Source organism: Ochotona curzoniae, unplaced genomic scaffold (assembly GCF_017591425.1).
Source record: "Ochotona curzoniae isolate NIBS_2020 unplaced genomic scaffold, NIBS_Ocur_1.0 scaffold_3223, whole genome shotgun sequence".
NCBI lineage: Eukaryota > Metazoa > Chordata > Mammalia > Lagomorpha > Ochotonidae > Ochotona > Ochotona curzoniae.
In genome coordinates this window covers 14,140,109-14,152,304 of record NW_024467108.1, presented here as the reverse complement: position 1 = coordinate 14,152,304, position 12,196 = coordinate 14,140,109, and positions in this window count along the sequence as shown.

Here is a 12,196-nt window from a genome sequence, read left to right as displayed (position 1 = left end):
TTGATTGTCATGGGATCAAATGGCTATTCAAGGAAAATTGTCCCTTTAATTTTGTCTATGAATGGTATTTTCATCATTAAAATACTAAATCTCTCATTTTAAGAACCAACATTCCTTTTGTAATTTTATGAGCTATCATCAAAAGTACCCTCTGGCCATACCTTCAACACTGTGGTGGTAATGAAATTGGGTTTGAATCAGTCAGCAGTAGTTCTGAGTCAAAATTTGCACTGTATTAGTCAGCAATCAACTTCCAAAGTGTATTTCTGGTGCATAAAATGGAAAAATAGTTGGATATAGTTAATGAAAATAAATGAAAAGTTACCTATTAGGCTGAAACAAAATAGCACTCAACAAATACTAGCTGTCATTGGTTGTTATCTCCTTCATTATCAAATTTCTCTCTGCATCCTTTTTCTCCCTACTTTATATCCACACCTGAATTGACTGTGATTCAATGCCCACACTCCACATACTTTAATGTGCTTTTACTGATTTTAAATATTTTTTCTTGATATTTAGATATACAACATGATGTGTTGATATACATACATGTAGCAGAATGATAACTAAAATCAATAAAATTAACATAACCTAATACTTTTCTTTTAAAAATTACTTTTGGTGACATATAAGTAATACGATTATATGACTTTAAAACATCTAATGTGAAGGTTTGATATACAGCTCTTTTGTGAAGTGGTTACTGCCATCAAATTGGTTATCACATATATCACTTCACTGAGTTATCTTTTTTGAGGTATGTGATTAGAAACATTTAATATTTTAAAATAAATTTTAAGTATAGAATATAGTACTATTACAGTCACCATGCTATACATTAGAACCTCCAGCTTACCGTATAGCCAAACATTTTTAACCCTTTGACCAATATAAATGAGACCATATATTTGTCTGCTTTTCTTTGACTTATTTCACTCAGCATAATGTCACCAAGATTCATCAATATTGCTACAAATGGCATTTCCCTTTATATGGCTGGATAGGATGAATAATTAACCATCATGTATTATATATATGCACGTTTATATTCCCTTTATATAATATTATATTATATATACATATTTTTCACACAATTTCTTCGCTCATTCATCTATCCATGGACATGTAGGTTGCTTTCATATCTAAATGACTGTGAATAATGTGACTATGGAGTGCATCATATTGGTTTCATTTCCCTTGAACTTATAAACACAGGTGAAATTTCTGAATCTTGTGGTAGTTCTATTTTTAATAGCAACAATTCAAGTCATTCAGTCTTGATCAGTTAGATTATGTCACCCCTCTGGCCACTGTGATACATTTATGGATAAACTTGCTGCTACACCCAAGTTGCAGTTCACATCCATGTATGATTCCTTATACCATACTGTTATGGAAAAAAAAGGTCCTATTTCCCTTTAAGCTGGAATCTGGAAGGACACAGACATGGAGCTGTATACAGTAAGCCGTTTTCCTGTCATTCAGAACCTGAGAGTGAAGCCTACACTTAGGAGAGATTAGGATCATGATATTTGAGCTTTGAATTGATCCTCATTTAAAGATAATGCCTGTGTATTTTTCACTGTATGAGTAAACAATTCTTTTGTTTGCTTATTTAAGCCGTTTAGAATGAGATTTTTTTTTTCACTTGAGACTAAGGTATTTGATGCATGGCTTATCACTGTGATGAAGTGTCCCAATCCTCTTTAGGCTTTATCCTAATTTCTCTTATGCTCCACCCTTGCCAATTTTCAGGGTGATATTTTTTAGAATATTTATTTAATTAATTAACTTTAAAGACAGAGTGACAGAGGGAAAAACAGAGAAAAGGAAAGATCTGTTGATTTATTTGCCTAATAGCAGCAATAGTCAGAGACCCTCTAGTCTAAACCCTGAAGTTGGAACAATATGCAAGTCTCCCAAGTGGGTGGCAGGTGCCCAGGTACTTGGGCCATCATTCACTGCTTTCTCAGTTGCATTAGCAGTGATGCCAGATCAAATCCAGCACTCTGATATGGGATGCTAATGTCACACTGCCATACCAGCTCCCAGGACGATATTTGTGGCAAATGCTCAGGAAGTGCCTGTTGGAGTCAAGTGACGTGGGTGTAAGCTGATTCCACAACATTCCCTTAGATTTGCTATGCAGAAGTCTCTTTTGTCTCTTAATCACAAAAGTAATCTGGAGAAGTTGCAAATATTTGATCTTTTCATTTGTTTGTATCCATGTTAAACTGAAACTTAGTGTAAATATGTACTTGGAATGTTCAGTGCATGTTCGAACAAAACAGGTTGGAAAATGCAGAGTGAACTATTCTATCACATAGCTCAGTAAAGTGGAATGTTTACCACGCGTCCTCTGTAAAAGAAAACAAAAAACAGCTCTTCTTCAGCACTTGATTCCTTTCATAAAAAAGCTACTGATATCTTCCCAAATTAAAAAAGGCGGGGGGGGGCGGAGAAAGGGGACTTTTTGTTTGTTTGTTTATTACTGTGAAAACTTGGCAGTGATTCTGTACCAAAGGGCCATTAGCTGTTGCTGTTGTGCAATGTTTAGGCATACTGCTGCTTTGGCCGAGCCTCATTAAACCACAATTTGCAAACAGAAAGATTTTCAGAACACATTGAAGAACAAAGTTAAACGATATGTCAAAGCTAGGGACAGACAGAAATTCGTGATTTTCTTGTATGAGTAACTGCTGAGATGGCTATTTCCCATTGAAACAGGAAGGGAAAATCTTCTACCAGGTCTCTGGCAAATGAACAAATGCTGAAGGAGATAGAATAGAGTAAATTAACAACATTAATATTCCAGGTGATCAATATTAGCATTTCAGCCAGTCTTTAGTACTTGCCATGTTCCAGGCCGTGTTTGAAACATTTTTCACATGTTAATTATGCATAGTAACTATCATTATCCTCAATAGACAGGAAAGTGAGGCACAGCGTGATTGCTTAATCTGCCCCACGTCATACAGGTTGCATTGGTAGAACTAGGATTTCTACCAGCATTTGTTTCAGAGGAATGTGCTAGTCTAGTCCAGAGTTCTGTTGTTAACCAGATGCTTTCCTGCTTCTCAGAGTATTTCACAGATAAGTTGCTAAGCTTGTAGGAGTGCTAAAATCATATTGTACCAACTGTTAAAATTTTAGATTATGTATACTTTTGGCTTAAGCTGGGAGTACACTCAGTGGCAATAATAGCACATGAAGGATTTCATACAAGAATGTTAACTGAGGGCCCAGCACAACGACTGAGAGGCTAAATCCTCATCTTGCATGTGCTAGGATCCCATATGGGATTGTTCCACTTCCTAGCCAGCTCCCTGCTTGTGTGTAGTCTGGGAAAACAGTGGAGAATAGCCCAAAGCCTTGGGACTCTGCACCATCATAGGAGACCTGAAAGAAGCTCCTGGCTCCTGGCTTTGAATGGACTCAGCTCTGGTCATTGCAGCCACTTGGGAATCGAACAAGCAGACAGAAGATCTTTTTCTCTGCCTCTCCTTTCTCTGTACATCTGCCTTTCCAATAAGAACAAATAAATCTCAAAAAAAAAAAAAAAAGTGGGTACAGCACCACAGCCTAGTGGCTAAATTCCTCACCTTGCATATGTCAAGATCCCATGTGGGCGCAGGCTCATGTCCTGTCTGCTCCACTTCCCATCTAGCTCCCTGTTTGTGGCCTGGGAAAGCTGCAGAGGATAGCCCTGTACCTTGGGACCCTATACTCACCTGGGAAACCTGGACCTGGCTTTGGGCTCCTGGGCTAAGCTCCAATCACTGTAGCCACTGGGGAGTGATTCAGCAGATGGAAAATCGTTCTCTCTGTCTCTCATTCTCTCTGTAAATCTGCCTTTCCAATATAAATAAATAAATCATTAAAAAAAGAAAAAAATGTTTACTGCAACATTGCTGGTAGGAATTGGGAAATCCTCACTGCACTAATAAAGGTTGAATAACACAATATTTGTCAGAAATATTTGAAATAAATTATACTGATATTTATTGATCTGAAGATATAACCATGGTATGTCATTAAATAATTAAATTGCAGAAAACTACATGAAGTATGATTCATTTTTATCAAGTAGCAAAAAAAGAATATATAAATGTATTTTTAAAATTTTATGTGAAAATGGAAGTAAAGGTTCTAAGTTTATTTTGGTACAAAAATGTTTAAAACCATGCATAGGTCTTTTCAGAAGATTTATGTTTCAGGTTTTTCAAGACCTAATGGGCCCTGCAAAATGTGATAACAGTTATATGGGGTTTTATGACAACCAAATATAATTAGAACATATTTGGAAGGGGTAGGAACAAGTGGATATAAGATAATTTTAAAAAGCATTAACTAAAACAATATGGAAGAACAGGCATGGCATGTTTTTATAAATATACCAAATATAAAATTCTGTGGTATTACTGCAAGTATGTAACAATTTATGAAAGCTAAATAATAGCAATGGTTTTAAAACAAACATTAAATTAAGTTAAAATTATGAGAGAAAACTTTCATTAGATCTTGTAATTTAGTATTTTTTGTAATAGAGGACCCTTAAAGGGGAAAATTAATTATAACCCTTTTTTTTAAAGCTTTATTTATTTTTATTGCAAAGTCAGATATACAGAGAGGTGGAGAGACGAAGAGGAAGATCCTCTGTCTGATGATTCACTCCCCAGACGGCAGCAACAGCTGAAGCTGAGCCAATCCAAAGCCAGGAGCCAGGAACTTCTCCTGGGTCTCCCACACAGGTGCAGGGTTCCAAGGTGTTGGGCTCTCCTTATCTGCTTTCTCAGGCCACAGGCTGGATGGGAATTAGAGCTGCTGAGATTAAAACCAGTGCCCACATGGGATCCTGGCACGTTCAAGGCAAGGACTTTAGCCGCTAAGCTATTATGCCAGGCCCTAATTATAACCCATTTTATAGAGAAGAAAGTCTGGACCTAGAGAAGCATTTCTCCAGTGTGGCCAGTTTCTTGCAATGTGAACACAGACTGTGAATTGTGGTGAAGGTAGCATTGCCAAGCATCATGGCTGGGAACCCAAGAGGAAAAAGTCAAGGCTGCATCGTGTTAGGATGAGACTTATTTCCACAATCCTAATTTGTAACATTTTTGGTTTCAAATTACAGCTGCCCTTGGCACATGTATTTACTGAAGAACCTATCAGTAACCTCAGAGCTTCAAAAACTACTTATCTTCATGAAAACACCTGCTATCCACCCATTAACTCATCTGTTCAGTTAGCAGCAGCTGCATGACTGCTATGTATGTGCGAGGTCTTATGTCAGACACTCTATGGTAAGGCTGTTTCCATTATCAAGATAAGTGTTTTCTGGAGGCAGGCACTTCCTAGTGGTTAAGAGACTGGTTAGGATCTCAAGTTCCCCATTCCCAGCTTGAGCTAATTACTCTTACTAATGTGAGCCCAAGGAAGTAACAGTAATGGCTCAAGTGATTGGGTTCCTGCTACCCATATGCAAGACCCAGAGTGGGTTCCCAGTTTCTGGCTCCAGTCCCTTATCTGTTGTGGGCATCTGAGGAATGAACCAGTGGATGGGAGCTCTCTGTCTCTCGGATCCTCTCTTACCTCTTCCTGCCTTCTAACGACACAGCTACACTACATCTCTAGAAGTTGAAAGAACATGGCATGATTTTTAAACCCTCTTGTCTTTGGAAATGTTAGACAGCTTGCCTGGAAAACCTCTACCCATCCTTTAAGAATTGATTTAGATATGCCTTTTGTGAAGTTCTTGGTCACTTGTTCAGGGAATTCTGACTTCCTAAAAATTCCCTCTGTACCTGGCAGTTCAAGCTGTTGCACTTGAGGTCCATCACAAATTCAAGAAGTTGTAAACTTACAAAATAATCCACCAAGATAATAATGAAACTAGAAATTCATGATCTAAAGGTCATGATGAATGGTTCAGAACAAACATCAAACAAGCTTAGAAGATAACTGTAGTTTAACTCAAAGAATAAGAAAATACAGTTTTAAAAAAGTTGTCAGGACAGATGGCCCAATATTGGAAGAATGGGTGATTCCTCAGAGGAAGAAAAAAGTCAGAAAAGGAGAAATAGATTCAAACTGCATATGATAGAACAATAAACAGGATAATGAGAGGAAAGGGTAGAGAAATACTTCAGCCCTGAACGATCTGAAAAGTAAACACAGAAGTAAACCAAGAACAAATCAAATCCCTTCCAGTTCTAAGACTGTCTGATTCTAAGGAATTCACCCCTCTGAAAAATTGCCAGGAATGAGCACTTGGCCTAGTGTTTAAGATACCTGCCTTTCCTATCAGAGTGTCTGGATTCATTTCCTGGCTCCAACTCCTGATTCCAGAGTTTCAGCATTGAAAAACCTGGGAAGCAGCAGGATGAGTTCCTGACTGCCCTGGGAGCGAGCTGGTAGGGCACTGAGACAGCTGGTTAGGCACTGAGCTCCTGGATTTTGGCTCTTGGTTCTAGACTAGCTCAGCCCCGCCCCAGCCATTGTAGATATTTGGAGAGTGGACCAGAAGACAGAATTGATCTCTCTTTCTCTCCCTCTCCCTCATAAATACGTTTTTAGAAAAATCTTGGCTGTGTGGCCTAAAGCTTAAGTATTCTTTTTGGCTTTCAGGTTAAATAAGACCCAGACCTCTCCTTGCATAACTATCATTCTCAAAGCCTATTGGCTCATCTGTAAAATGGAAGTAATAATAGTCCCTGTCTCTTGAGACTTTAATAAAAACTAAGTATGATATTTACAACACCTCCACGTTAGAACTAGAGGCCCATGTCTTTATACAGTGAATTTCTTTGTGCCAGCATCCACCATTTCCTTTGCAGCCCGTTAAAACTGAGGTTCTTCCTCATACCAAACACATGTACCATTTTCTGATGGCTAAAGTTAACGGATAATTCTTGAGTTTCATATGATTTGACTTATGACAGTACCAAATATCTCAGTCACTCCGTGCTTGAAATTCTCTACTTCATCTTCTAGCCTTTTTTCTTTCCTTTTTGGCTTTTGAGTTTTCTTTCCATCTCTAATGCTCTTCCTTCTCATTTCTTTTTTACCTCCCTCTACTTACCACTAAATTTTTGGGTTTTATTGAACTCTACACATTGTCTGGTGGTAGTCATCTGATTATAACCATGACTTTCCACCATATTTTGGATATTTTGTTGATCTTAAGATAACTTTCCATATACTCAAGTAGAAAATGTCCCAACGTAACAGTTAAAACTCACATCCCCTGTCTCCCTTGAAACAAGAATGCTGCCACACAATTTTGGCACCATCAAATCAGCTTCAACTATATAGACTCAGAAATTCCACATTCTTTATATAACACCCCCAACTCCCTATCTTCACAAACCCCATGTTTCCACTCTGTCTCTATGGGTTTGTCTAATCTAGAAATTTTATGTAAATAGAATGAAATATGTGGCCTTTGATGACTGGTTTCTTTCACTTAGCATATGTTTCCAACCCTTATCCAATTGTAGCATATATAATTCTTTTTTGTGAACAAATAATATTCCGTGTGCATATGTATCAAATTTTCTTTATCAATTCATCAATTGATGAACCTTTGGGATGTTATAGTTACTCTTATTACAAGTCCTCTTTTATAGAATTCAGGAAGTTTGACTCTAGATTTTGGACTCATCCTCACTAACTTCATTACCCAATAGACATTCCCCATATAAACAAAAGAAAGAATTTCTATCAAATTTATAAGAGGAGGATCATTTGAGTTTAAAAGTCACAGAAGACAACACAATGATTCGGGAATTTTTGTTGTTGTTGTTGAAGATTATTTTACTTGGAAACTCAGAGTTACAGAGATACAGGGAGAAACAAAGACTTCCAAATGGCCAGTGGCAAGAGCTGAGCTAGTATGGAGCTGGGAGACAGGAGCTTGCTCCGGGGCCCAAGAACTTAGGCCATCCTCCACTTGTTTCCCACAACATAAGCAGGGAGCTGGATTGGGAAGGAGAGCAGCCAGGACACAAACCAGAGCCCATATGGGATGCCGGAGCCATCAGGCAGAGGATTAGCCTGTTACACCACTGCCCAGTTGCTGAATAACAGTGTTACAAAGCAATACATTGATATAACAACCATTTTATTGTGTTTACTAGTCAAACTAAAATCAACTGAAAAGAACTAAACACAAGAAAGTGTTTGCAGCAAGCATATAGAAGATGAGAATTAGTTCACATGAAATCAGTAACGGAAGTACTACACAGAGTGATAGAAAGCAGAAATGAAGGAGCATATTCAGTCTCATCTAGTATGTGATAAATGAACTGCCTTCTCAAACACTGCTGAGCAAAGCCAACCTAGCTGATAGATGTTAAATCACTTACATATGCATATCATTTTCTGTCTCATGGGAATCCAGCCTAGTGAAATAAAGAAAAATTTAGAAAACGTTTTATGTTCAATAATATTCATAATAATTCATTTGAAAAGATATTGGAAACCATTCAAATACATAACAATGAATAAATAGTTACATAAACCATTCATTAATAAGTAGTTATACAATCATTTAAATTATGTTTAGGGGAAAAAGTTCTAGTGTTCCCATTGTATAGCAGAGTGGCTATAGATAATGATAATTTACTGTATTTTTTTTTAAAGTAGGAGAATGGATTTTGGCTGTTTTACCAAAAAAAGTGATAAGTGTGAAATCACTCATTTGTTCTCTGATTTGAACATTACATGACGCATACATGTTTAGAAACATTAAATGGTACCACATAAATATATATAATTTTTATGCATTCTTTAAAAAGAAATAAGGCAATTAATTGAATATTTACTTGAAAAGTAAAAATTGGGGGCATAATCCTATTATATTTTTAAATTTAAGAAAATATCCACAGTTAACATATGTTATGGGGTGCACTTCATCACAGCTATAAAAGAAAAAATATAGTAAAAGACTAAGGAGAAATAAATCAAGTATATTAAATTGTTAAGGAGTTATTTTTCCCTTTTTGTCACTCACCACATTTTCTAAATGAGCACTTATTATTTTCATGGAGAAAAAGAAAAACTTTGCTTTAAGTGTAAAAAACATCCCATTAATAGGTATGTGTTAAATTGTCAGGCCCCAAATTCCTTCCAGCCCTCCCTGCCACCTCACAGGGGGAGGTGGTCTAGCTCTTTGAAGAACCAGCTCTGGAGATAAGCCTTGGTGGATCAGTGTTTTTGCTGATTTGCCAGCAGTGCCAGATAAGGAATTTTAAACACAGAAGGCTGCTAGCCAGACACTGGCTAGTCCACATCAGGAGAGCCTAATCAGCTCAGCTTTTTTCCCCCTTTCTGTTCATTGGCCCTGAAAGATGGTATGGTTACATTGCAACTTTGGACCACTCACCAGGGTGACAGGCTCTGCCACTTAAATAGCTTCAGCCTTTAAGGAATGAGTGGTGGGAGATAGAGGAAAAGGACACCCCATGGTGAACACACAGATAACATCTCCAAATGGAGACAGTCTTTCTGGTTGACAGTTTCCAAAGTCTGAGGAGCACAGAAGCCCTTTAGGGAGTAGGAACTCAGGGTAAATAGAAAATCCCAGGGTCCTAGCAGGTTAAGGAACTGCTGGAGTTTTTCATTGCTTCTTTATTCAATCCTTCATTTGCCACTTATTTATTGACTTCCTGGGACAGGCCAGCTTTCTAAAGCAAAACCTATAAGTTAGTTCACTTGGATGTGGTGAGGGCAGTTGGGAGAGCAGGATTTATCAGGTGGGGAAAATGGCTTAAACCCTGCGGGCCAGAGAGGTAGAGAGCATTTGAAGAAACTTCCAGAATCTGGGATGTGGGCAGATGTTGTGACACAGTGGGTTGAGCCACTGCTTAAGATGCTTGCTGAAGATCCGATCACTCTTCTTACTCTGACAGTTCATATCAGAGTACCGGCTAAATAAATGCCTGGTTACTGTACTTCTTATTGGAAAGACAGTGCCAGACAGAGAGGGAAAGGTCCTCCATCTATTATTGGTCACTCCTGAAATGGCCATAATAACCAGGAGTGGGCCAGGCCATATCCAGGAATTAGGAGCTTCATTCTAAGTTCTCACATGGATTCAGGGGCCCAAGCACTGGAAACATCCTTTGCTGCTTTCCTAGGTGCATTAGGGAGCTACATAAAATGTGAAACAGACTCAAACTGACACCTAAATGGGCCACCAGCATTGCAGGCAGTGGCATAACTCAATGTGTCACAATGCTGGCTCCTACTCTGCTTCTGATCCAGCTTCCTGGATGTGCATGCTAAGCAACAGATTACAGCCCAAGTGACTGAGCCCCTGCCACCTACATGAGAGACCAGGGTGGGCTCCTGGCTTCCAAGATCTAGTATGCAGCCATTCAGGGGTGAACCAGTGGATGGAAGAGTCTCTCTCTCTCTCTCTCTCTCTCTCTCTCTCTCTCTCTCTCTCTCTCTCTCTCTCCCTCCTTTTCCCTCTCTGTCACTCTGCCTTTCAAATAAATAGATCATAAAAAGAAGTTTGGCATGGAAGACAGGGAAAGAAGTGAATTTTCTCCAGCACTATCTTCTCCAGTCTTCCTTAGATTTATTTTGAAAAAAGAGGAAAAGGAAGAAAAAGACTATTCTAGAGCTTTCTCCTCTCTCCTTTCAAAGCTGGGCCTTTCTGTCTCAGAGTAAGCATCTCTTGACCTTACCCTTGTGTTGCTGTTTCAGGATTACAGAGAAAAGGCAGGAGCCAGGACAGCCCGAGGCTGAGGCCTGATGGGACTGGGTAGCCAGGCCTAAGGTGCCTGACCAGTCCTGGGGCCCTGAAGTGCAGCAACTGTGGTCATTTCAGTTCTGACAGGCCAATTGCTATGCATATATTGGCTACAGAGTGGGTACCACAGATATAATTTACAGCCTTTTTGGGAAGCTAATGTGCAAATCTGAATGGCATATATTTACTTGGTAGGAGACAGTCATGCAGTGAGAGTCGAACAAACCTGGAGAAAAAGATGAAAACACAACCTGTCCTAACGTAGTTCAGGATCAAATACCCTGTGCATATATGTAGAAGTAAAACATGTGTGCATGGTCAGATTGCTTCAGCTTTCTCAACCTATTTCCTCATCTGAAACAGAGCTAGGAACACCTGTTTGTTACAGATAATGTTAGTGGCTTATCCTGTTTGAGTTAGCCCTTGTTTCACTGTCAGAACCTCTCCCAGTTTTGTTTGGAAGAAGACAGACAGCTCATCCCGTGCTCTAAGATAGAGAGGAGCAACTTTTTCTGTAATAAGCCAGATAATAAATCTTTTAAGCTTTGCAGGCTGAGCAGTCTGTGCCACAGCTTTACATTTGTAGCTACAGAAAATATGTGACTGGGTGTGGTTATATTGCAGTAAAACTTGATATTAACAGGCAGTGGTTCAAAGTTGGTGGTGGTTTGCTCATTCCAAGTCTGACAAATCCACAGCAAACCTCTTCTCTAGTTTCTTTGCCTGCCTTTAACCAAGGTTATCTGTGTGACCTAGTTTGTGGCCAAAGATACCTAAGTAGAAAACTCATGATGGGATTTCTAGAAAGTTTTTGTTTGTTTGTTTGTTTGTTTGTTTGTTTTGCTAATGTACTGGTCTTGTCTTTCTCTTTAAATTGAGGGATGTGGATGTGATATCCAGAGCCAATGCAGCCATCTTGAAATCATCAGATGACAAATATCAGACTAAATGTTAACTTGCTAAGGATAGGGATAGAGATAGAGACTAGTTTCTTGATTTGTCACAGCGAAGCTGAACTAATGTCAGCAGTTGTGATCTGGCTATGCCTTTGCCTTTAGCCTGGCTTCGTGGAACTTTCTAAACATTTTCCATTGCAGCCACTCAAATCGACAGTTATAACATGAAACCAGCCACAGGTGATATTAAAGGAATGCACATGGGTGTGTTTCAGTACAGACTAGTTATAATGCCAGGTGGCGGTCCACATTTGGCCATGGGTCACGTTTACCCATCTCTGTCCTTGACAATGTCCACATCTGAGGGTGCCTTTTGGAATTGCAGCAGCTGGTTTCTTGATGGGAGCTTCTAAACCTGACACACCTGGAAGCCAGCCTCACTCCACACTTCTTATCTTGCAGCTGCTCTACTTCTCTTGTCTGTTCCTCTGGCAGCGGAATGCATGCAGGGCTGCTAGCAGAAGTAAGATAAAGAGGAAAG